At 39.1% G+C, this 25,574-nt stretch overlaps 1 protein-coding gene across 1 annotated transcript in view; it reads left to right on the top strand.

The window, feature by feature from the left end:
- The window catches only part of EML1 (EMAP like 1), a 166,017-nt gene that overhangs the window by 26,624 nt on the left and 113,819 nt on the right, over window positions 1-25,574 (top strand). The gene's annotated exons all lie outside the window — the stretch shown is intronic.

The raw sequence follows: 25,574 nt of genomic DNA on the forward strand, positions 1-25,574 counted from the left end.
CTTCCCATGTTACTATAACTCTTGCCCATCAAAACATTGCCCGCCTTATCCTAACTGGAAGGAACCAAGTCCAGAGTGTGACTCATACTAAGATGTAGTAGGCAGTGAGGCTTCTTTTTAGGACAGAAATATCCACCTCCAACCAATATGAACAGGCCAAGGAAAAGTCAGAGCAGTGTAACAGTCTGAGAGGGTGCTTTTTTCATGAGTGCATGGAGTTCAATAAGCTAATTTACTTATTTCATGGCACACGATTTGGGAATTTCTGCTTTTGTGGGGCTGGCTTCTTCAAGGAAATGTTATAGCAAAAAGTATTGGGCTATATGCATACATAAACTGACCTGGCACAGTCTTAAGTTTCCACTTACTTTCTTGCCACAATTCTGATTCAGGTTTCCTTTGAGTTCTCTCTTTGCAGACTGGTACTTTTCTTCATATGAACTAAGGGTTACATCATTGATCTGGTGACAATAAAGGGTGTGAGAACAACAGCAATATATGCACCATGTTTGCCACCCCAGGAGCAGCTCTTCACTTACATGATCATAGGCCATTGTACAATTGTGTCAGGCCTTTGAGGTAAGCCAGGTCAGAAATAGATTCCACAAGTACTGTTGGAATTCTACTTTACCGTTAGAGGATATAACACCAGAATCTTGAAAGCCTGACAGAGCTTCTCTTTCCTCCTCTTATGCCAAAGAAAATCAAGGCAGGGCAGTGTTTTCTTTCTCACCCTTCCCTGTCTTTCAGGGCTAAGCTGATGTTAATATAACCAGTCTTGCATTCCTCCCTAACCCTCTACAAGTAGAGCCAATTAATTTCAAGCTTAATGTGTTGTGAAAGCAGCTCTATAGCTAAGATGTGGAGCTTGGAGGCATGTGTTTCTTCATTCCACCTCCAGGATCCTCAGCTCTTCCTCCTTCACACTGGATTTGAGGTGCTATAGTGCCATAGCACCCTTTCACTGGTCTTTTTAAAGAGCATAAAGGACACCATTTATGTATCTATTTGATCTCCATAATCAATTGACTTTCAGCAGTTTACAGTCCAATTAAAATATACAGTAAAATTACCATTAAAGTGTTAATAACCCTAAAAACAAATAAAATAAAACCTTGGCACCAATCCTAATTTAATAACAGTCTCAGTTAGGTGTCAAGAGTCCGATGAAAGAACTCCGTCTTCACAGCCTGATGGAAGGCTTTCATGGTATCTGATGATTGGGCCTCTGGTGGGAGGCTATTCTGCAGCCTGGGGACTACCACAGAAAAACACTGATTCCAGTTCCGTACTTCTCTTCTGCTTGTGGGTGGGGAACCCAAAGTACTCCCAAATGGGATCAGTGTACAGGACAGGCAGGACAGTTGTGTGTGGAGGAGACAATTCTAAAGTTAACTAGGAGCCAAGCCATATAGGGCTTTGAGGCTTAAAACTAGCATGTTGAATTGTACTCAGAAACTTACCAGAAGCCAGTGCAGCACCCACAACACAGGCATTACCTGGCTGGAATGGTTCTCACCCACTAACGTGCAGGCTGCTGTATTTTTGAAGTAATCTTCAAACGCAGCCCTGTGTAAAGCTCATTGCAGCACTCCAAATCTTTCGGTAGCATGCATGTTGAGATATTGTCACAAGGCCCTCACACTTTTATTTTTTAAATCACTGCAAAAACAAATGCAATATAAATTAAGCACAAAGTTGAAGCAGCAGGGTGCTAACTCAATGGTAATTTTTATGCTGTCATATGGTTCAGAAGAAGTCCATAAGCAGCAGGAGGAAGAGTAGCAATAAGTGAGGACAATTGCAGGATGCTCTGAATTCATTTATGAGGGGTTGCTGGGTGAAAGCAGCAGTAGAATTGTAGAGTTGTCCCTATTGGTGCTATCCTTCATTTATTATGCATTGATTAAATATTGCACTGCTTAGTCTTTAAAAAGGGGTATTTTAGCCTATCATGCCAAATCTAAAGTGTCTAAGAGAGTCCTATATCTGAATGTGTGTGTGAAAAAAGCTCATTTGGAGATGATATAGGCAGAACAAGTAAGATACGTTCACCTAATTTGCAAAAGCAGTTCAGTGCAAATTAAATGAAAATGATATCAATCCTTTGCCACAAATTAGGCACATGCGGTAACTACAGCTCATTTTCTCTAATACTTTTAGGGTAATCAGGTATGTTTCAAATGCTTTGATGAAATCAAGATATCTTATATCTACAGCATTACCACAGTCTATTAAAGAAATTACCTGATTAGCTGGTAGGTTTGATCCAGTTTCCAAAAACTGGCACAGAGCCAGAAAATAGCTCAACTCTTGAAATGCACCAATACCATCTGTCAGACAGGCTTAGAACTGATTTTCGACTGGAACAAAATTCTGATTAGCGGTATAATTCTTCACATATGTATTTGCCAAGATTGTAAGCCACCTTTGAGCTTGTAAATTTACTAAAATGCTTGTTTAGAAGGTTAGCTTTCCTATTCTATCATACAAATAAGTAGTGCAACCATCAATACGTTATTGAATTCCAACACATACCTTGTCGTGGCCCCTAACAAGAATTGCAGTTCAGCAATATCACAATGGAAGAAGCACTTGTTGCCCATTCCTGCTATATGATTTGTCCAGTTGAGGATTGCCAGCTTTTTGATTGGGCAGACAGCTATACATTGGCTTGAGCATTCTAATAATTAGCGGACAACCCTATTTCACATTTAGGCCTTTAAAACAGTGGTAATTAAACCATGAGATGTCTTCTGCTGCCTCAAACTGCTGAAGATCTTTGCCTTTCATTAACTGTTTGATCCTTTGGTTGAACTCTAAAGGTGGTATCACCATATTTTGTTGCTTGCTACCATTAGGTGCTTGCTTATGGGTGCTAAAATATATCATTGTTGTAAAAGCATTTGCCCTCTAAAATGAAAGCTCCTACTGTGAAACTTCCCTCTATGTTGGTGAACCTGATATGGCTCTTTCAACAGGCTGTAGTTAGCATGTTATTACAGGTTGCAAGGGCTTAATTATTTGCTGTAATGCAAGAGAATGGGGCAAGTTGCTTTTTGTCAAACTTTTCATCCATATGGAATGCTCTGACTTGCATCATCTCATGAAGAATGAGTCTTCAGGAAAATATCAACAGTACACTATCATTTTCTTTTGTCATGTTCTCAACCACAGTTTAGCTGTAGAATATGCAAAGTATTACTCATTCCAGCTGACTCCACTTAGACTGATTTCACTTCAGTTTAAGATTTGTGCTTATTTTTTTTAAACATGCCTTTAGTAAAAGATTGCAAACATAGCTCAGAAGTCAGAATGACCAGTGAAAATCCTTCACACCTAAACCAAACATTAGCTATACTTATTATTACTCATTAACTTGAGTATCAGCAGCAACAATGGTTTATTTCCACCATCCCTTCTTAAATTTTAATCTAAATTTTCAGATTATGTTATTTTCCTGCTTTTCCTTGGGTTATCAAACTCAACAACAGACAGGATGCCGAATGGTATGCAGTTGCCACCCACCACTCCTGGGGAAGAATCAGAGCTCTTCTTGGCAGGGCTGTCAAAATGGGGGGACTCCTGTCCTGTCGTGGAATCTGCCAGGTGAAGAACTATTGTTTTTATTCTGATGTGGAGGAACATTCACATAGTAAGCAAAATATAACAGTAAATTTTATAAACTGAGCTATCCTAAAAACAGCGTATGACAGTTTTGGTTGAAATACATCCTAACACTGAATAAGCTATACATTAGTTCCTTAGGGTAAACGGAAAAAATGATGTAATGTAAGCATTATTTGCCCCTGAAATATTGAAAGTCACATTAAAGTTTGTGATCAGACTTAATTATTCATATACATACTGTAACTCTTTGAAAAATAATCCTGTGAATTAGAGCTCTCTGAGAATCCAGCCTGCTTTCATGGAATGGCGCTTAAGCAAGTTCCAGTGCAGTAGGTCTGAAGCCTTCCAAAAGCTCTTCCAAAAACACCTTAGCGCAACCATTAACTTGCAGCTGATCAGTTCTGCTAACACAGCATCTCTCTCTTCTTGTGAGCATTACGGACAGCTTCTCACACTGGACAGAACACAGTTTCTTCTTGCCATCACCAGGACTAAGACCTGGTTCATCTGTTATATTGGCACTTTTTAAAAAATATAACTTTAATAGCCTAGGTGCATAAATAGTGTAAGACAGAAGGATGTCTTTGTAAGGCCTGAAAATGTGGATAAAATCCTCGTAACTGTCTCTTGACTCTTGTTCATCATGACTGATTTGGTTCAGCCAGCACAAACTGAGTGGATAGATCCGGAATGTAACTGTGTGGGAGAGTCACATATTTTAGTGTATTTGCTCTTCAAGACAAGCAACAGTGTACTTGCTGCTCAAGAAACCTGCTGTAGGACCTGTGGCTCCTAAAAACCACCCGGCTATCAATTTCGCTTTCTAGGGAGGATATTCAAGAGAGTAGAGGCTATACAGTTGCAGTCATTCTTGAAAGGAACATATCTGGATTCATTCAAGTTTGGATTCAGGCCTGCTCCAGGAGCTGAATCAGCCTCGGACACCCTAATGGTAGACCTTAACAGGGCAAGAGATGAGGGAGTGCAACTTCTTTGATCTCTTGATGGTTTTGATACAATTGTCCATGATACCTTTTTGGACTAGTTCTGTGTGACAGGAACCACAGTGGTTCAACTTCCTGTAGGACTCTGTCCAGAGGATAGTACTGAGTAATTGTGCTTTAGCCCAATGGTTTTCTGGCCTGGTTTAGTATTGCGGTCCTATGTTACAGGGTATTTATGTTGTTCAAGGTTTCAGCATCTTTTTACAGGTTTGTAATTAATTATCAATTACAATTGTTTTTAATTGTTTTAAAAATGAACTGTGTTGCTGTTTTCAGAATTGTTTTTAATGATAAGGAGAACAAAACTGTGATTAAAATAATACATCAACCATTCAAGTAAGGCTATTTGCAGTATTTTGCATGCCATCCCTGTTTCATGAAATCCACCTACATTTTCCAGTGCTCCCTAATTACCATATTGGCTGTTACTAATATATGTACAATTAGATTACAATGAAGGACTCAGTAACAGAAGCTTAGAAAGTCTGGCAGAAAGCTACCGGAGGGTTGATTATGTCTGAATTTCACTGAATATAATTCTCCAAGCTCTGCCTATCTTCATATTCCTCATCAGCTGTGGTAAAAAGGCCTCTTGTGCAACCTCTCAAGAAAGTGCAAAAAAAGAGCCAATAATCTAAAAACCAATCCACCAGCTTAGCTTTCACAACAATGTTGGACAAGTTTCTATAAAATAAAATGTAGCAAAACAAAAAACAGAAACAAAAACACCCCAAACAGTAGAGAATATAATAAACAGGAATCTTGTTAATGGGCAAAGTTGTTACAAGCAGTTCTTTTCAGTGAAATATTAGTAGCTCTGACAATGAAGTAGACATATGTTTTTGTTTGTGCTAATAAAGCAAAGCAGTGCATCTTTCCAGTTAATATCATGGCTTTTTAAAACTATCTAATGAAGGTAGGACAGCCAACAAAATGCTCTCCTCTGCCTTCAAACTGGCTTGCCGCAGGCCCGACGTGTGTACAAGTGCTGTCCTGTTCCACTGACCTTGGCATCCTAAGCAGCTTCTTATGACATCACAATAATGCTTTGGCTTAAAGGAGGCTCAGTTAATTTGGATGTGTCTGTTTTCAGCCAGCTGTCACTGCAACCCTTACATAAAGATAAGGAAGAAAAGAGAGCCAGATGTCTCTTGTGCAAAGTTCTTTGAATGCTGGGCATCTTCCACTTTCAGTTTTTGAAGCATTAGTGACAAATATGAAATCGATTCCTGAAGAACCTGTTCAAATGGATCATGTTGGACCACCTGAATGCTGTGCAGGTCTCTCCATTTTTTCCCCCCTTTGTCCCTTTAGTTTTGCTATGGGTATGTTGCTATGTCGTATTCTTTAACTCATACTGTGCTGAATATTTGTTAAGGGCGCTCAGGAGATGATCTTGTGGCTTGCGGACATTGTACTGAATATAATTTTCAGTTGCTATTTCCATGTAGAGCAGGTGTAAAAAGAGGGTCTTTTCCAAATACATGTTGCATTTCTTTTCTCCCATCCATGAAAATCCTTACAAAGATATATACTGTATAATCAAAATGGATCACTGGTGCAACTTAGTCAGTAGTGATTCCATTAACTGGAACTATCTAGCAATTCAGCTGCAGCTCCACACATGAGCACTTTCTTCAAAATGATTTTAGATGCGTGCATCCAAGGGAATACTTTCAAAGTCTGACTGCAAAACATTACATCAGAAGAACAGGGAAGGGAAGGGAAGGGAAGGAGGGGGTAGAGCAGGTATTTAATAACATTGTTTAATCTTTGTTATTTTGTGAGCTCATCAAGCCGCTTCTCTTAAGCATCATTATTTTAGAGGAAGGAGCCCTTTTTATCTTGAACTGAAGGCAAGGAACAGCCTATCTGTTCCTTCAGGATAATTAGAAAAGCTGGGCAGGTGGCTGTAAGCAGCCAAACTCAAATAATATTAACATCTTAATCTTGTTTAATAAGAAAGTGTTGTTTCAGCCTCTTGTAGCTTTTAAACAACTGTACTTTCAGGCTCTAATGAGAAAAACAAAGCATTTGTTACAGTCTTTTAGTTGTAATGTATCTTATTTCTGTTGGGTTTATTAATGCTCAGGGAAAGCAACTCTCCTCCGTGCCTGTGCATATGTGAGTATGCATGTGTTTCAGCAACTAGTTAAATAAATCTAATTTCTAGTCTTCCTGAAAGGCCATAAAGGCTTCAGGAAGTCTAGGTTCATGCTGTGACTGATCTATGCAATATAAGAGGCTTCACTGTCTTTTCCCATAAACTCATAGTAGAATGGTAAAGGCCAACTATACACAACAACAGGTTTAAGTGGGGGAGTGTACACATTTTTCTGAGTACCCTGCTCCTGATATATAGGAAATTCTGGACCTTTCCAGGGATGAGGACTTTTTAACTAATTAATTATATTAATAAATAAATAAATAAATATGAAAATGTTTTCCAAAGGCTTAGAGCAGATGAAGTGTTCTAATTCACCTCTGTTAAAGCCTGTAAGGTAGAACTTGTAGGGTCAGCTGTGTTTTTAGGCACTGTACACTTGCATGATCGTGCAGGCAAAAATAACAAAACAAAGGAGAAGCAAAATGGCCAATTTTTCACAATCTTGCAAGATTTCGTAATCTCACCACTGAGATGTCATATGACCTCTCGTAATAATTTTGAAATTTGATTGAATGTCACATTAAAGGAATACAAAGTCTTGCAAGATTTTCATGTTCCTCACTTGAATTCTCATGAGATATGGCCATTTCAGGCCATTGTACAGTATATACTGTATAATCTTGGGATTCCATAGGTGCCAACCAGGGGTCTTGGAAACACCCTGGTACTCAGACATATCACATTGCTGATTCTGTTCTGTTCTATAAGAAGACATCAGCTACAATCTAACACACACATAAAAAGGAATAGTAATGCTTCCTAGTTCAGTGATATTACCTCATCAGTGCCCTACTCACTGAAGTTTTTGCCTGTCCCCACAAAATAAAAATATGCTCCAAATAAACAGACAAACAAACAAACAAATAAATCTCTCCAAATAAAAATCTTCTTGCTCTTTAAAGGTTGCCTACTCCTGCCATAACTGATAACTCTTCAGATCTTTGTTCCCCACAAAGCCACATCTCTTTCAGCTTCAGTCCTCCTAAGGAAATAGCAACATAGTTTGGGCAGATTTCTCTCTGTCTCTGTCTCTCTCTTTTTTTTCTTAATGATTATGTCCTTTTGTTTGTCAAAGCTTATATATGACTCATAAAGAGAGAACTCAGGGGAAAATGTGTAGGGATGTCAAATGTTCTATAATGGAATGCTCTGAACCCAATAAAGGTCATTCCATGTGTTCTGAAGGTGGTTTAACTTTGAAATAGGCCAGCCAGTTTTTTCTTCCAGTACATTTGGAATGGTCCATTTCAAGGTGGAAATGGCCCTTTTGAGGGTTGGGATATTCTGTGACAGAACAGTTTGCACACCCTTAGAATGTTTATATATATTTAATATAAAGTCTATCTAAGTCAAGCTTGACTCCTGGTGTCTTCCTGGATGTGCCTATGTGCCTTTCTTGGCAACACTGTGGAAGGGGTTTGTCACTGCCATTTTCTGAGCTATTCTTTGGCTTCCCTTTCTCTCTTACAACCTGATATTCCCTGGTGATCTCGTATTCAAGTAGTAAGAAGTTCTCACTTAGCTTATCATTTGAAAACCAACCATGGCCTGCTAGATGCTTATTGTATTATAAAGAGATGCAGACTCCGAATACAATAGTTTTTAAAACAATGCCCCTATTCTGAAATCTGGTGAACATGTGAGGGACTTAAGGGGAAGGAGAGGCATACATGCCAGCCCTGCACTCAACAATCCAGTCTGTTGGATCTACTTTCAACGCATGAATACTCAGTGAAAAGATCTGACGGGGATTCTAAGAACGTTCAGTTGAATTTAGCATTTTCCCACCAGACTTTCCCAAGAAATACAAAAAAGTTGGAAATATAGCTAGTGAACTTTGGCAAGGTGGCCTGATTATGGCATCCACCCCATCCCTCTTTATGCCTGAGTATGTTTAACTTCAAGGAATTCTGTAATATTTTTAGGAGAAAGGGTTCTGCATATTGCTGATTCAAATCTGTCAGCTGAGGTTTTGTAAAACTCCTTTGTCAACAAATTTTATACATATTTTGAGTCCATAACCCAAACCAGAAACAGTTGTGGCTACAAAAATGTTTCAAAGTGACCCCTGTGATTTTTTGGAGTGAAAAAAGAAAGAAAAATCCATGTTGGGCCAACTGGAGTTGGCATCACCATGGATAGGTTTAGGGGGATCATATCCTCCCACAACTACTACTATTTATCCCCCATGTGGCTATGAGGTGAAAAGCAGAATGGTGACAAACACACTATGTGCCCAACATTATCATGTATGTCAGAAGGAACAATTAACCTTGCATGACATGAGGAAGCTGGTGAAATTTAAACTCCTGTGACTCACTTGATTTGGTGGGTTAACTCTGTCTTAGAGTTTCCACAAATTCTATCTCCCAGCCTATGATCCAGTTATACATGTTATAGGAATTTAACTAGTGGGTGTTTGGACCTAAAAGCAATTTTCCAAATATCCAATCATAGATTATTTTTCCATTAAAGATTAGCTTCTGAGTAATTCTCACAATCAGCTAAAAAAAAAAAACCTGGGACATCTTTCTAAGCTAGTGAATCATCAGTGATTTTGAGTGTGTGTGTGGGTTTGGGTGTGGGTGTTAAGAGAGGTAAAATCAATTTGAAGGGCAGTGACCACTTCCTAAAAATTAGATACTCATATGTACAAAGCATACACACGATGTTTGGATTTTCAAAGCATTTGTTGGAAAATTAAGATTAATTGGCAACGTATCCTCATATCTATCTATCTATCTATCTATCTATCTATCTATCTATCTATCTATCTATCTATCTATCTATTCTGAAACAAATCACACTAAGTTCAGTGAGGCCTATTCCTGGATGAGTAGATAAAGGATCTGAATCACTTAGATTACAGAATTCAGAAACTACACTGGCTAATAGTGATAGAAATAAAGTAGTAAGTTATACTGTATATTGTGTTGCTTGTTTTTTGCTTCATTTGTACTCAGCCAACAGTTAACAAACCATTAATTTGCATATTATGTAAACTCAGTCAAACAGTATAATATGTTATGGCTAATATTTGAAACTGAATTTCAGTGGTGACCATTTTCTCAGAGACTTCTATTGGCTTCTCATTTTACAGAATTAATCTACTATATAAAAAGATCCAGTGGTGCAACTTTTGTATGATTGTGTCACTCTACTTTCCGTTATGGTATGTTTTCAGTGTTGTGAACAATGTCACTTTAAATTTTGTTCTATTGTTTTTTTTATAAGAATTTTATTAAATTTCAAACAAAGGTAAGAACTACATAGAAATAAAAAAAAATTACAAAGAAAAAAAAGAACTAAAAAGATGTGAAAATACAAAAGAAAATATTTTTTAAAAAATTACAGAAAAAGATTACTTCTGACTTTTAACAGCAAGAGTATACAATTTTCCATAATCAATCCCTTACTCTGTATTAAACCAAAGTCACATTATTTCTATAAATTATACCATTGGCACATTATAAAAATCACTAAATACAATTGCTCTCTCCCCTTATATTAAAATAAATTTGATTGAATAACTGTGTATCAAAAACTAAGCTGTAATGAGATTTCCAGAAAATCACGATTCCCAGAATGTTTTCAAAACATTTTCCCCCCATCCCAAACATATGACCAAGGCTATTTTTAATAGTCATAGTTGTAAGCATACTTTTAGAAGCTAAGATATTATAGACATTTTGTGTGTTCATCTACATGTGTGAGAATGTGTTTGTGTGTGAGAGAGAAATCTACTTTCCTATGATGATTTAACAATGATTTTAAGCATTCAGAGTTCTAAATGTTTGCATGCAACACTTCTGTCTGTTCATTGCCTTGCCAAGCAGTGATTATTATGAATATTCATAAATCTCTTTCCTTATTCATTATTCATGAGACTTCCAAATATTTTAAGAAAAAGGCCAACCCATAGCAAATGTGAAAAGCAGGAGCGCAGCAAGTATGCAAAGTCAGCTTTCAAAAGGGGTTATCTAAATGCACCCAGTGCCCCCTTTGGTGCCATATGTGCTTATCTAACAAGTATTGGCTTCTTTTTTCCCCATAATATTGGATTTTTGAGATGCATCCTCCCAATACAAACCTAATTTTTCAGAGATAATGCTCTGGCTGCTTGCACATTAATTGCTGTGTTGTTTCTATAACAAGTAATCTCTATAAAGGATGAGACAAGATAAGCTAATTTAATGCAGCCACTCCCATTGGTTAAAACAGCATGTGAGCTTGACTTCTTTCATATTAATCGGTACCTTTGCGCCCACACTATTATGCTCCAGCATGATGTTGTTGTTGTTAGTTGCCGTCGAGTCGTTTACCACTCATGGCAACCCTATGTATAACAGAACGAAATGCTGTTCAGTCTTGCGCCCTATGCCTGACTGTTCCAATGTTTGCATCCATTGTTGCTATAATTGTATCAATCCATCACATTGAAGGTCTTCCTCTTTTCCGCTGGCCATCGACTTTACCAAATATGATGTCCTTTTCAAGCGATCGGTCTTTCCTGACGATGTGTCTGAAGTATGATACCACATCAGAAAGACTGCAAATGTAATAGCTTTCAGTTGCCATGTAGTTTCCCAAATCATTGTAAATAACAATGCTGAACCATTTCTGTTTATTCTGTGAGAGTTCAGAGTCTCAATGGATTAACTCCTGGGCTGTACCAGAATCTTATTTAAAAGAAAAAGAAACAAGAAAGAAAATTAACATTCTTGTGACAATTACAAAAAGTTGACTCTCCATTTTTGATACTGTGATGTTTCTCCCTACTTAATTTGTAAGCCTCCTAGAGTTATTCTGGAGTTGGGCAGCCCTAGAGATGTATTAAATAAATAAATAAAGTTTTCCAGCTGATTAACTGCAGAAGATTGCCCTAGATAAATGAATGGATGGATCAATAGATAGAAATATGAAAAAAATGACAGTCTATTTTGCATTTCCCAAGATTATCCAGATCTTAAAACAGTTTGGGAGCATTTGTGGAAATATGATTCAGACCAGGCTGCAATAAAAACAAGCAATTTTTGTTAAATGAGTCCTCTCTTTAAAAATTGTGAAATTCCAAAAAATGTCAAGATTTGGAAGGAATAAAAAGGGAAAAAAAGCCTGAATCAACAGGAACATGTAGATCTCTAACTTTGTGTGTGTGTGTGACACACTTACTTCTCTGACTTTGTTATACCACTTTTTTCTAGCCTGCTGCCTTTCACTTGAGTTGGGCAAGAATTTTGGGACTTGAACTTACAAATTCACCTGGAGGGCTCCAAATTGGGGAAGATGGTATAAGATCAGAGAATGGACTTTCTGGACAGCTTTGCTTGAGACTAGCCCAAGAGTCAGTAATTGATCCACCCCAGTATTTTATAGATTAAAAAGGGGGCATTCTCATGAGTTTCTAACATTAAAAAAAAGATCTACGTAAGATTTCTTTTATCATTACTTCTTCAAATAATAGCTCTTTTTTATTGATCAAATGAATGGTTTGGCTCCTAAGTAGCTTCAAGATCATCTCTTCCAGGTAGAATGGGCCTGTCCTTTGCAGTTGTCCTGGTTGGGGATATGTTCTGTTTCCCATATACAAGAGAAGAGAAGGATGAGGGTCCGGGGGCAGACCTTTTCTCTGCAGCCCACACCCTATGCAACAACTTCCCTTTGGGGTCTGGCTTGGATTGGCCCTAGTGCTATTCTCTAAGTCTGCCAAGACAGAACTCTTTCAAAGGGCCATTGGATAATAGTGTTGCCTGGCACCAATGGCTACCACTGATTTTGACTTTTTGTTTAATTGGTTATGTTGTTACTGGCTTTTTGTTTCTGTTTTGTTTTTAAATGTGATTTTATATTTTAGGATCGTTGCATAGTAAATTGCTGTGAGTCATTCAGAGTTGGTGGTATATAAGCACAATAAATAAATACTGTATCAACAATCTTGATGCAGATCTGTTGCTGAAATTAAGCTCATCTAACTCTGTAGTGGCATAGTGTACTTTGACATAGTGTACCTAGATTTCAGCAAAGCCTCCAATGACTTCTTCTGAATCTAAACAAGAGGAGGACAAAATGTGGATTCAACTGTGCTACCATTAGATCAGTACAGAGCTGGTTGAACAACCATAATTCCAAAATGTACGTCAGTGATTACACATCAAGGTAGAAGGAAGTGTCGAGTGGCATATCACAGGGTTCTGTTCTAGGCACTGTGCTGTTTAATGTATTTATAAATGACTTGGATGAAGAATTAGAAAAATGACTGTCAAGATCTGTGGAATGACTGAGAGAACAGTATCAAGATTCAGAAGGATCCAGACAAACTTGAACGGGCAAAAAACAGCACAATGAATTTCAACAGGGACAAATGCCAAGTCATACGTTCAGGTAAGAAAAATCAAAGATGTGAGTATAGGATGGAGAGGAGGGGGAAAATGAGAGCCAGTTTGGTCTAGTGGTTAAGGCAACAGGCTAGAAACCAGGAAATCGTGAGTTCTAGTCCCACCTGAGGCATGAAAGCCAGCTGGGTGACCTTGGGCCAGTCCCTCTCTCTCAGCCCAACTCACCTCACAGGGTTGCTGTTGTGGGGAAAATAGGAGGAGGGAGGAGTATTTGGTATGTTTGCCACCTTGAGTTATTTATAAAAAGAATAAAGGCAGGATAGAAAATAAATTAAATAAATAAAATAAAATAAAAACCACACTGGGCAGTAATATACACAAAGAGGATATGAACTGAATATACAACAATGTGATGCAGCTGCAGAAAAACAGAAATGTAATCTAGGCTGCATCAGTCAATGTTAGTATAATGTTAACATCATGAAAAGTCATTCCTCTGTATTCTGCAATGGTCAGACTGGCATTAGGATATTGTGTTCAGTTCTGGGTACCACATTTTAGGAAGGATATTGACAAATTTGAGTATGTCCAGAAGACAGCGGCCAAGAAGATAAAGGGCCTGGAAGGAAAGACAGTGGAAGTGTGGGCATGTTTGGCCTGAAGAAGACTGTGAGGAGATATGATCACTGTCTTTTTATTTACTTATTTTTATTTAAAAGTCACAAATTAGGTGGTGTATGTGCATCTGCCATCCTAGTTCAGCTCACAAAAGAAAGGGCAAGAGCAAGGGCAAGGGTGAGAGAAAGAGAAAGAAAGAGAGAGCCAAGGCTTTATGATGCTAAAAAAGGTGAAAGTTTTCAAGTATCTGCAGGCCTGTCATATAGAAGATGGAACTCCATTTTTCAGAGTTGTTCCAGAAGACAGGACAGGAAACAGTGGGTTAAATTATAAAGAAGATTTTGGTTGGACATTACAAAACTAAATTTAACCTCAAGAGGTGTTCTCTCACTCAAGGCACAAATGACCAGGCAAAAATTATTCTACTTCAGACACATTATGTAAAGACCTAGCTCTCTGGGGAAGACTCTAATGCTGGAAAAGGTAGAAAGAAAGAGAATAGGACAACCAACAGCAAGGTGGATGAATTCCACCAGGTTAGGGACAGATCATCATGGAGAAAATTTGTCCCTAAGAGGTCCCTAAGAGTCACCACCGACTTGATCAATCAATCAACAGCTGTTCAACATATGAGTTGATGGAATTTCCTTTGCTGGATGTGTTTCTACAGAGGCTGAATAGTCATCTGTCTGGATGTTGTAGTAGTGGCAAGGGGGTCAGATTAGATATTCTCCAAGATCCCTACCAACTCTTACATTCTATGATGGTTTTACACTACATATTTTACAACTACACACATGATGGAATTTTAAAGGTTAATAAAAGAACTCCAAGCAGCTAACAACAATCTTGCAGAGTAGAAGTGTGAACCAAATACTTGCACATTTAAGCTTAATTACATTCAGAAATAAATTCAGTCTTCACACAGTAATTAGATGAAGAAAAATATAGAGATAGCTTACATTTATTCAGTAGATCTGGATACAAGTAGATTCATAGTAGAAAGTACTTAATCATCACTGGTTCTTTGTAGACGTTTTCTATGGAAATGAAAATGTCTGTGTGCAAGCAAGATGAAAGGATGAGAGCTGCATTCTGCAGCACCTCCTGCATGCAGGTGTGCCTAAGAGGTAGAATGGAGATTGTTAACCCCACACCCAAGAAAAAGAAGGAAGTGGAAATCAGGTGACCCATGTGACATCCCACAAGCACAATAGAGATGTGTTTACTAGAAAGACCCCCTTATGCTTATGAGACAATGCTGAATTGACCCCTGATAATTCCAATACATTATTTATTATTCAAATTTAATTACCGCCCATCTCCCCCAAAAGAGGGACTCTGTCTTTTTCTAATTTTTTACAGCAGTCATTTTCCTATGCGTGTTTTCTTATCCACCAGCTTTTTCACTTCATCATTCCACTCAGCATTCTTTTTCACGCTTCCCATTTGTGTAACTCACAAGCTTCAGTGGCACTATGTAGTTTAATTGTTCTCACTCAGCTCCATGCAGTCTCCATATTTTATTTTCTTATATTGCTTTTCCATACAGGACTCATCCTTTCTCTTTTTGCAATTTTTCCCTCATGTTTCTTTCACTTCTTTTTCTTTCATGTCCATTTTCCCCCAGGATCCACTACTAAAATTATTTATATATATATAAAAAACATAAATAAAAAGGTATGTCTCATATTCAGATCCATTCATCACCCTTCTACCCTTTACTGATTTTCTCAACTGCTTTTCATAAACAATAAAATTGAGAAATTAGTAAATACATGGGGAAACGATCATTTTAAATACATTTAATTATGTTTTAAAGTTTGCCTTAAGGTTAAATCAAATTACATTTTTTGTCTTGGCCCAGCCACCTTTGAAAGCAGGCAAGCCATTGAAGACTATGTGTGACTCCTATCTCCAAAATACTGTATGAACACCTGATTCAAGATGTTTTGGGACTGCAGCCTGTTTTGGGACTGCAGTTCTGATTAAACTATAGTCCCTTTAAATGCAATAAGGATCTATAGTTTAATTTAAGCAGGATTGTGGTGCCAAAGACAGGAAAGAAGAATGTAAGAGATCCTTGTGGCCCAGTTACATTTTTAACTTCTTAAATTATGGATTTAAGGTTTACTGTGTTCAGTAAAATAGACCTGTTGATTTTGATGTACCTAAACAGACTATGGAGGGTATAGAAATTAAGATCTTAATCCAATGCATTTACCAGACCCCACCTCTCCGCTTGCTTACATTTTCTCATTAGTTCAGAACCCGGTAATGATTCCAGGTTTGTGGCAGAAATTAATGCTAGCAACAATCCTATTTGGGGCGATTTCTGTGTGTGTAAAAAAATCTGCTGATCTTTTGCACTATAAAGTGTTAAGAACGTTTTTAAAATAACATACTTCAACAGTAATGGATGCATTTTGGGGGAAGAGAGAAAGAAAGAAAGAGATGACAGAATTACCTTCATTTATTTTTGTGGGGTGCTGAGTTAGTTTGTTAGCAAAAGAACAGCCCTGTGGCATTTTAAAGACTAATGAACATATTTTGCCATCCCTCCCAAGCACAGCCTTGCATCTAGTTCCAAGCCTCATCTTGTTGCTCCAGCACAATTCAGTCTTGCCTCCAGTTTCAAGCTTTGTTGTGATGCCCCTGCCAAGTCCAGCCTTGTCTCCAGATCCAAGCCTTGCCTAGACGCTTCGGTCCAGCCTTGCCTAGCCTCTGTGCTCCAGCCTAGTCCAACCTGTGTGCCCGTTTGCGGACTCGTGCCTCAAGCCTCCTCCTTGCCATACATTCTAGCTTCACCGAGTGTTACAGCTTCAATAAGAGAATTAGCTGAGTTCTACCTCACTGTTTTGCCACAACCTGAACCAGCAGCCTTGCCTGGTCATCCTTTACTGCCAGGGTGGTCTTGACTGAATTGCATTGCCTAATCTATTACAAGGACTTTTGCTGTTGTAAATTTTGTTGTTTATTCGTTTAGTCGCTTCCGACTCTTCGTGACTTCATGGACCAGCCCACGCCAGAACTTCCTGTCGGTCGTCAACACCCCCAGCTCCCCCAGGGACGAGTCCGTCACCTCTAGAATATCATCCATCCACCTTGCCCTTGGTCGGCCCCTCTTCCTTTTGCCCTCCACTCTCCCTAGCATCAGCATCTTCTCCAGGGTGTCCTGTCTTCTCATTATGTGGCCAAAGTATTTCAGTTTTGCCTTCAATATCATTCCCTCAAGTGAGCAGTCTGGCTTGATTTCCTGGAGGATGGACTGGTTTGATCTTCTTGCAGTCCAAGGCACTCTCAGAATTTTCCTCCAACACCACAGTTCAAAAGCATCGATCTTCCTTCGCTCAGCCTTCCTTATGGTCCAGCTCTCGCAGTCATATGTTACTACGGGGAACACCATTGCTTTAACTATGCGGACCTTTGTTGTCAGTGTGATGTCTCTGCTCTTAACTATTTTATCGAGATTTGTCATTGCTCTTCTCCCAAGGATTAAGCGTCTTCTGATTTCCTGACTGCAGTCAGCATCTGCAGTAATCTTTGCACCTAGAAATACAAAGTCTTTCACTGCTTCTACATTTTCTCCCTCTCTTTGCCAGTTATCAATCAAGCTGGTTGCCATAATCTTGGTTTTTTTGAGGTTAAGCTGCAAGCCAGCTTTTGCACTTTCTTTGTTCACCTTCATCATAAGGCTCCTCAGTTCCTCTTCGCTTTCAGCCATCAAAGTGGTATCATCTGCATATCTGAGATTGTTTATGTTTCTTCCAGTGATTTTAACTCCAGCCTTGGATTCCTCAAGCCCAGCATGTCGCATGATGTGTTCTGTATACAAGTTGAATAGGTAGGGTGAGAGTATACAGCCCTGCCATACTCCTTTCCCAATCTTAAACCAGTACGTTGTTCCATGGTCTGTTCTTACTGTTGCTACTTGGTCGTTATACAGATTCTTCAGGAGGCAGACAAGATGACTTGGTATCCCCATACCGCTAAGAACTTGCCACAATTTGTTGTGGTCCACACAGTCAAAGGCTTTAGAATAGTCAATAAAACAGAAATAGATGTTTTTCTGAAACTCCCTGGCTTTTTCCATTATCCAGCAGATATTGGCAATTTGGTCCCTAGTTCCTCTGCCTTTTCTAAACCCAGCTTGTACATCTGGCAATTCTCGCTCCATGAGTTGCTGAAGTCTACCTTGCAGGATCTTGAGCATTACCTTACTGGCATGTGAAATGAGCTGTTGTAAATAGTTATTGTAAATAAAGAATTTAATAGTAATTCTGCCTGGCCATCTCATAGTCTGAACAGGACATTCTCTACCTCCTCACAATGATGGTGATAATTTGTAATTATTAACACATACATATTTCTCTAATGATATAATTCTATACAGCATTTAATTGAGTAGATGTGCCTTACCACAGTGGCTCCAGTAAAACCAGTTTGTAGAAAAAAAGGAGTGGCAAAAAAGAACATTATGGGAGGAAGAATTTGAACTGTCTTATACAGAACCACAAAGCATTGTGGCTGAATGCTGGAGGAGTGAATGGGACAATGAAAAGTATTTGAAGTGGAAAGCCTGACTTTTTTTGGAGGAAATTCTGACGTCCCATTTTAGATTTGTAGGACTTCTATATACAAAAATTGAGATTGCACATCTTAAGGATTTAATGGTATTGCACTTAAGATCCTCTGTTTTTCTGCATATGTAGGTGCCAATGAAGCATGACATGATTCTAAAGAAGGGTTTGTTCAGACTTCATGAGAAAGGGTATTGTTTGAAATCCCGTCCATTTCAAAGCTACGCTGTACCCTGACTTCTCCTGTTCTTATTGTATTTTAAACTGTTTTTATGTACTGTATTTATTTCATGTGAGTTGTATTGAATGCAACAAGCACAAAGTCATATTCTGGCTGCTGAATGGTCACTCTGTATAGAAGGTGTTTGTTTCCCAATATCCAAATGAAATATTCTGATCTCACATGATCCCAGCCAGGTTTTGGTTTATTCTTTGCGGACTCCAGGGCAGTTGTTTGGATTCCAGAAAGGATCATAGGAACAGTAGTAGAAAAGCAATATGGTAACAGGGCCATAGCCAACTTGCAGAGTTCTAAAACTGATTTAATTCTGCTTCACTCCTGGGCCTCTGGTTACTGCAGAACCAAAACCTGCATCAGGGGCAATGCATTACTTTTCCCCAGTAAGAGAAAATAGTTAGGAGATCAAGTAGCTTTATTCTTATGGTTCTTAACTAGGTTTAGAAAGGTTTTTCATGATTGGTAATGCACCTATATGGACACTGAAGCCACTCACTGAAATCACTGTACTGACAATGTGTAGGTATGAGAAATGAAAGCAGGTGGAGCTTAAACTGAATTTGGATAGGGACAACAGAGGGCATAGCCAGATAGCAGCATTAAAGGGCAATATACCCTTTGAGATAGCAGAAAAATATGCTGGCATAAATTGTGCTGTCCTGTTGGCAGAGCCTATTGTGTCCCAGTAACAAGACCAGTGAGTGATGCTGTCCCTACAGTTTTAATGTTGGGCACGTTAAACAAAGTGATTGGTAGATTTCCTAAACATGAACTTCTGGCAGGAAAAGCAACCACCTTAAATTCAATTAATTAATTACTTTGTTTTCCTTAATGAGTGATGGGGCTGGCTGGGCAGGTGCTTTGAATGGTACCTTTAGCTACTTACCAGGTTACCTGATACACAAGTCACAGACACAGAGGAAGAGTTGCAAAGAGCATCAGGGAGCTCCTTCCAACTTAACTCTGTGCCCCTCTTCTGTGCCTTTGGTCTTTAGTTGCTAACACATGAGCTCCGTTCTTCACTGGTGCTGCACAGGTAGCTGCTGCCAGCAGTACCTGGAAATAGCCGGCGGAGTAACCAAAATGGTATCTTCTCCACCAAAATAAAATTCAGCCTTGTGAAACCCTTTAATGACTGAAACAGTGAAAAACCTTTAATGCACAAACTAGTGACAGAACCAGCAGCACAATTCTGGGAGAATCCAATGCTCTTCCCCAATTTTAATCAATGTCCTGTGCAGCTCATATTTTTGAAGCACGGGTCAAACGCACTTTCAAGAGTGCTAAACCTATCATTATCCTGCATAAGACTCCATATGCACCAGTCAAAAGCACCAGTCAGGTAGTGTGTGGCCTCTGCTAAAGCCAGGGGTTCAAGTGTTCTTGCAGCTTAAGCCAAAATGACAACGGAAGGCAGTGCCCAGTGGGGAGGGGGCCTACCCACAGCAGCCTAAAGTGGCCAATAGGACCTGGGGAGATTCCAGCCCCTGATTGCATCATCAACTATATCAGTGACAAAGAATGCTAGATTGTATTCATGGCAACATAAAAGTTGGAAAAAGACAGAAAACACTACTTTAAAACTGGAACAGCTAAAAACAACTTTAAGATCCCTCAGCTATGGCCTGGAGATGAGACAAAGGCAATGTCATGAGGAACATGGCATTAAAAATGATTACTGAGGCATGTGAAGATGAACCCATAGACTGGGTTCACACATAATCCTAATCACAACAAGTTTTGTTTGGTTTTTGTTTAGAGCGCTATGTGATCACAGGCATTTTGTAGAGGCCAAAAACCACACCTACAAGAAAACTTGAAAGAACTGGTGGAGAGACAAGAAAGCAGTTTACAAGGGTATTAAGAGGTATTACACAGAAGATGGAGCAGATTTGTTCTCAGTTGCTCCAAGGAGCAAGACTAGAACGAATGAATAGCAATTAGAGGGAAGGAGATTTCAGGGTAAATATTAGGAGAAATTTTTAGACCTGTTAGAGACTGTCTATAATTGACTCCGGAGGTAGTATACTCTGCTTGCTGCAGGTATTTGTTAGTATTTAACTAGAATTGGATCTTCCTTTCTTCAAAGATGATGCAGTTGCAATATTCCTACAATGAATGATAGAATCATAGAGTTGGAAGAGAACTTGGACGTCATCTAGTCCATGGCTTCATTTGGTGCAGGATCTGTTAAAGCAATGAGCAGGAGGTAGAATTATATGAGTTCTAGAATCCCTTCCAATTTTTAAATTCTACGGTCTTTATATTAGTGCTTGTCATCTACAGAATTTTTAAATCATATAAAAAAAATCCCCTCTCACCCCTATGGGCAGTATGTGTCTTCCTCAACCTTGGGTCCTCTACCAGAGGCCTGGGAGTTTGAGGGTTCTGCACAGTATCTTAGCTGTTCCTAGCATTGCGCTCTTCTGGTCAGAGTGCTCTGATGTTGTTCCTGGGATCTTTTGGAGCTAGTCTCCCAGCTTAGCAGTCACAGCCCTGAGCGCTCCTACCACCACTGGGACCACTTTGGCCTTCACTTTCCACATCCTCTCTAGTTCTTCCTTCAGGCCCTGGTACTTCTCCAGCTTCTCATACTCCTTCTTCCTGAAGTTGCTGTCATTTGGCAGTGCTACATCTATCACCATTACTGTCTTGTGGTCCTTGTCGACTACCATGATGTCTGATTGATTGGCCAGTACCTGCCTGCCTGTATCTGGAAGTCACACAGGATCTTAGCCCTGTCATTCTCCACGACCTTCTGTGGAATCTCCCATCTGGACTTGGAAGGGTCTAGCCCATATACTGTGCAGATGTTTCTGTGCACAATGCCAGCTACTTGGTTGTGCAGTTCAGTATATGCTGTTCCTGCCTGCATCTTACACCCTGCCACTATGTGTTGGATTGTCTCTGAGGCTTCTCTGCACAGTCTGCACCTTGGGTCCTGTCTAGTGTGGTAGACCCCTGCTTCTATGGATCTGGTGCTCAGTGCCTGTTCTTGTGCAGCTATGATCAGTGCCTCAGTGCTGTCTTTTAATCTAGCCCTTTCCAGACTCTGGTAGGATTTCCCAATCTCAGCCACCTCAGCTGTCAATGGTATGTCCCATGCAGGGCCTTGTCTTGTCATGGTACTTCCTCTACCTGATCTTCCTCCTCTACCTGATCTTCCTCCCATGTCTTCTGCTGCCTCAGGCATTGTCAGCAGCTCATCTTTGGGTGCCATTTTGGATGCTCTGGGTTTCATCCAGGACAGTGGCTTTGACAGTCTCCAGACCCCATCCACCCTCTTTCCTCCTGGTGTACACTCTCTGGGTGTTGGACTTGGGGTGGAAACCTCTGTACATTGTGAGGAGCTTCTGGGTCTTCACATTGGCAGCCTCCATGTCCTCCTTTGGCCAGCTTACTATACCAGCAGGGTAACTGATGACTGGCAGGATGTTGATGGCATGGATCTTGTTCTTCCCATTGAGCTGGCTCTTCAGGACCTCTCTTATCCTTTGGTGGTACTGGGATGTTGCTGTCTTCCTTGCCTCCTCATCGTGGTTCCCATGTGTCGGTGGAATTCCAAGGTACTTGTACCTGGTCTGTATGTCTGTTATATGGCCCGCTGGTAGTTCCACCCCATCAGTCTTAACTACCTTCCCTCTCTTTACTACCCTCTGGCCACACTTGTCCAGTCTGAATGAGATCCCAATATCCTCACTGTAGATCCATGTCAGATGGATCAGCAAGTCCAATTTTAAAAATTCTCTGATCTTTATATTAGCACTTGTCATCTACAGAATTTTAACTCATATAGGAATATACAGTACACACACACGTACTCACAAGACATACTTCTATGACTTTAAAAATTAATTTAAAAATGTAATTAACTTTTCTTAATGCTTAACTGTAATCAGCTTTATAATTTTACAGGATCCTTTGCCTGTTTATTTTTCCCCGAATTGAAAGAAAGAATAGATTAATGATTTAATTCTAGGATTAAAATTCTTTCTGGAGAGTAGACTTGTCTATCATTTGCAGCAAAAGAATAAAGGGTTTGACGACATCTTAACACCTAATAAATTTATAAAAGGCTTTTTTTTCTGAGGCCATGAAGAGCCTTTGACAATCAGAGGATACAGTGCTGTTGTACATGTTCCAGGGCTGAACAATTTGCTCAGTGGAAACTATGAATTCTTTTTTCTGCTCATTCTGAGTCATAGCCCCATAATTTCTATACATCATAATATTTTCCCATTGCTATAGTGACTGACTGGTAAAAAGGGGGAAAAAAATGAGTTAAACCAAGGTTTCAGTGAGTCCAGATTACTCACTCCCAAAGGCTGGATCCTGGCTCATATAATTCCTGTTTACATTGAACTACAATCCTCAGTCTTAAATGTATTACCTCTTCCATCAACTTCCACAATGATGCAATTTAGTTAAGAGTATGCAGTTTAATTTGAATTAGTTTGAGCAGGCTATATGCATTTCAATGAAATGTTGCTAATTTTCTGGAACAAAAATTGCAGTAAATGTTTGCCAGAACTAGTTTTGCCAGCTCCCCAATTTTTTAAATTATCTACTCTAAACTAAGGAATAATCTTGTTTAAAGGCAATAGTTAATATTGCTTTATACCACTAGCAATCTCTTCCTTTTTCCTTAAAAGAATGGTTGAAATACCCCCCTCCCCACATGCTACATAGTAGAACAATAAACCTAAAGTATACAACTGAATATACCAGCATGAGAAAATATTGATACTGTCAATGACAACTTTAAACAACACAATCATGTTGTATCACACGTTTATGCACCTGTCTGGCTTGATCACTGTGAAAGTACCCCTGGGGACATTGCAAAGAATATTCATTTTGGTCTAATGCCTAAAATAGTTCCTTGAGTGAGCAATCTGGCTGCAGGGACAAGGTCTGAGGGAAGTGCTCTGCAGGGGGAAGGTAATTGCTGGACCTAGAACGGGCTGAAAGAGGAAAATGCAGTAAGAAGGAGACACACGTTTGTTCCAGCAATAGATGAGGGAAGAGACTTGAAATGTGATGCACAAAATAGAGGTTAGTTAAAAATGATTACAAGATTAGAAAAGGCTGAAGAGTTCTAAATAAGGGATCTTTTGTAAGATTTGTAAGACTGGCCCAATCTTTGATGTCCTTCCTTATGTCCCTTAAAACCTGGATATGTCAACAGGCTTGGGGGTCTCATGGGAATGGGATTGAATGAGGTAGCTACTTCATGTGTAACATCTAATGCTCTCCCTAGCCCTTCTGGTTTTTTTATAATAATTATTTTAATGTTTTAATTGTACAGTAATTTGTAATTACTGTTTTTCACGTTTTTGTTGTACACGACCCAGAGACACGTTTCTGTGAGATGGGTGGCATATAAATATGATAAATAGATTTTAGTAAAATGACATATTACATTCATTAGAATACACATTAGATTATGTTATAATATATTGATTAATTAGTATATTTGCATGCTACTTTTATAAAGAAGTTGCTTGTAATATTGGTGAAAACCATTCAGATTTATTTGTTTGTTTGTTTGATTTCTATAGCCGCCCATCTCAACAAGTGACTCTGGGCGGCTTAGTTATTCATCATTCAGTTATTTTGAAATTAATGTGTCTTACATTAATCATGACGACTAGTTATTTATTAATTTTGATGGTGCTTTTCATTAGTAACTTAATTGGATGTTACCCCATAAAAAGAAGAGTAATAACCCAGAAATGCAGTGTTAAAAGAAAACAACAGAGCTGGATCTCCATTTATACAGATGGTGGGTTAAGTTAAAGTTGCCTTTACACCAATTATTTGCCTCTCAAGGCCAAAAAGGAAAAAGATAAATAAATTCTTACTAACCTGGGAAGGAACTCTGCATTTCAGTCCTAAATGTGGAACAGTTCCTTGAAATATGGAACAGGTGGCAAGTCTAATACTCTGCTAGAGGTATCACTACATTACTGCAAGCCCTTGTTATGTTTTTTTTTTCAGAGTGGCCTGAAAGTTTCCTGAGTTGTTTAGGAAAAAAAAAAGAACCTAAGAGATTCATGGTACCTTTGAGAGTAATCAATTTTATTATATCATCATACTACATGGATCAGACCCACTTCATCAGATGAATGGAATAAATTTCCATGAGAGATTCAAGTAAATATGGTTGTAGAAGAAAAAGAAATAAAAATAGGGGCTCATGATTGTTTGAGTGTTTTCAACTTAATATTAGAGAAAAATCGGCATGGCTCACAAAGTATCCCTTACCACCTGCTCTCCTCCTTGCCCTGAAGCCCATACTTTTGGGACTGGGAAAGAGGGCAGCACCCAGAGATCTTGGCTCTCCAAAAACTATGTTTGTCAGCTGAGGACTATGACCACAAATCTCAGAATTCTCACCAAGAACCTGATGTTATGCGCATAATGTTTGCCAAGAAGGAAGCCTTTCGGAGCAGGGAAAGGAGGAGGCAGAAGCGATGCATTGCCAGATCAAGGCAAGTGCACAGTTGCAAGAGAGCCCCTTGATCTTGCTCACAGGGGTTCGAGCCAAAGTGCTCATTGAGCATCTCTGTGCAGGTGTTCACAGTGTCATTATGAAACCATTATTCAATACAAGAGCTATGGGGAAGCAGCTTCTCATGGTTGACTTTAACTGTTCAAAGCTCATTTTGAAGAGGGGAGAAATGTTCATATCGGCTGACTTCATATCAAGCTAGCATTCCTCCTCAGCCTTTTGATCTCACAGCTGTTGTGTGTTTTTTCCTCTGTTCTTGGCAGTTAAATCACTATTCTCTAGGATATAACGCACACTCTTTGCTTCCTTGTTATCCTTATGTAGCTGGCTGTTTGCCAATGCATATTCGTAATACTTGTGTTTATAACTTTCCAAAATCCATTTCAGAAGATCATTGCGTAGTCCTTTTGAACATCTGTTTGCAAATGATTATGGCAACTCATGAAACATTAATGAACATGATATTTTCAGTCAACTTCCTAATTTGT

The sequence above is a fragment of the Candoia aspera genome, chromosome 1 (genome assembly GCF_035149785.1).
Source record: "Candoia aspera isolate rCanAsp1 chromosome 1, rCanAsp1.hap2, whole genome shotgun sequence".
NCBI lineage: Eukaryota > Metazoa > Chordata > Lepidosauria > Squamata > Boidae > Candoia > Candoia aspera.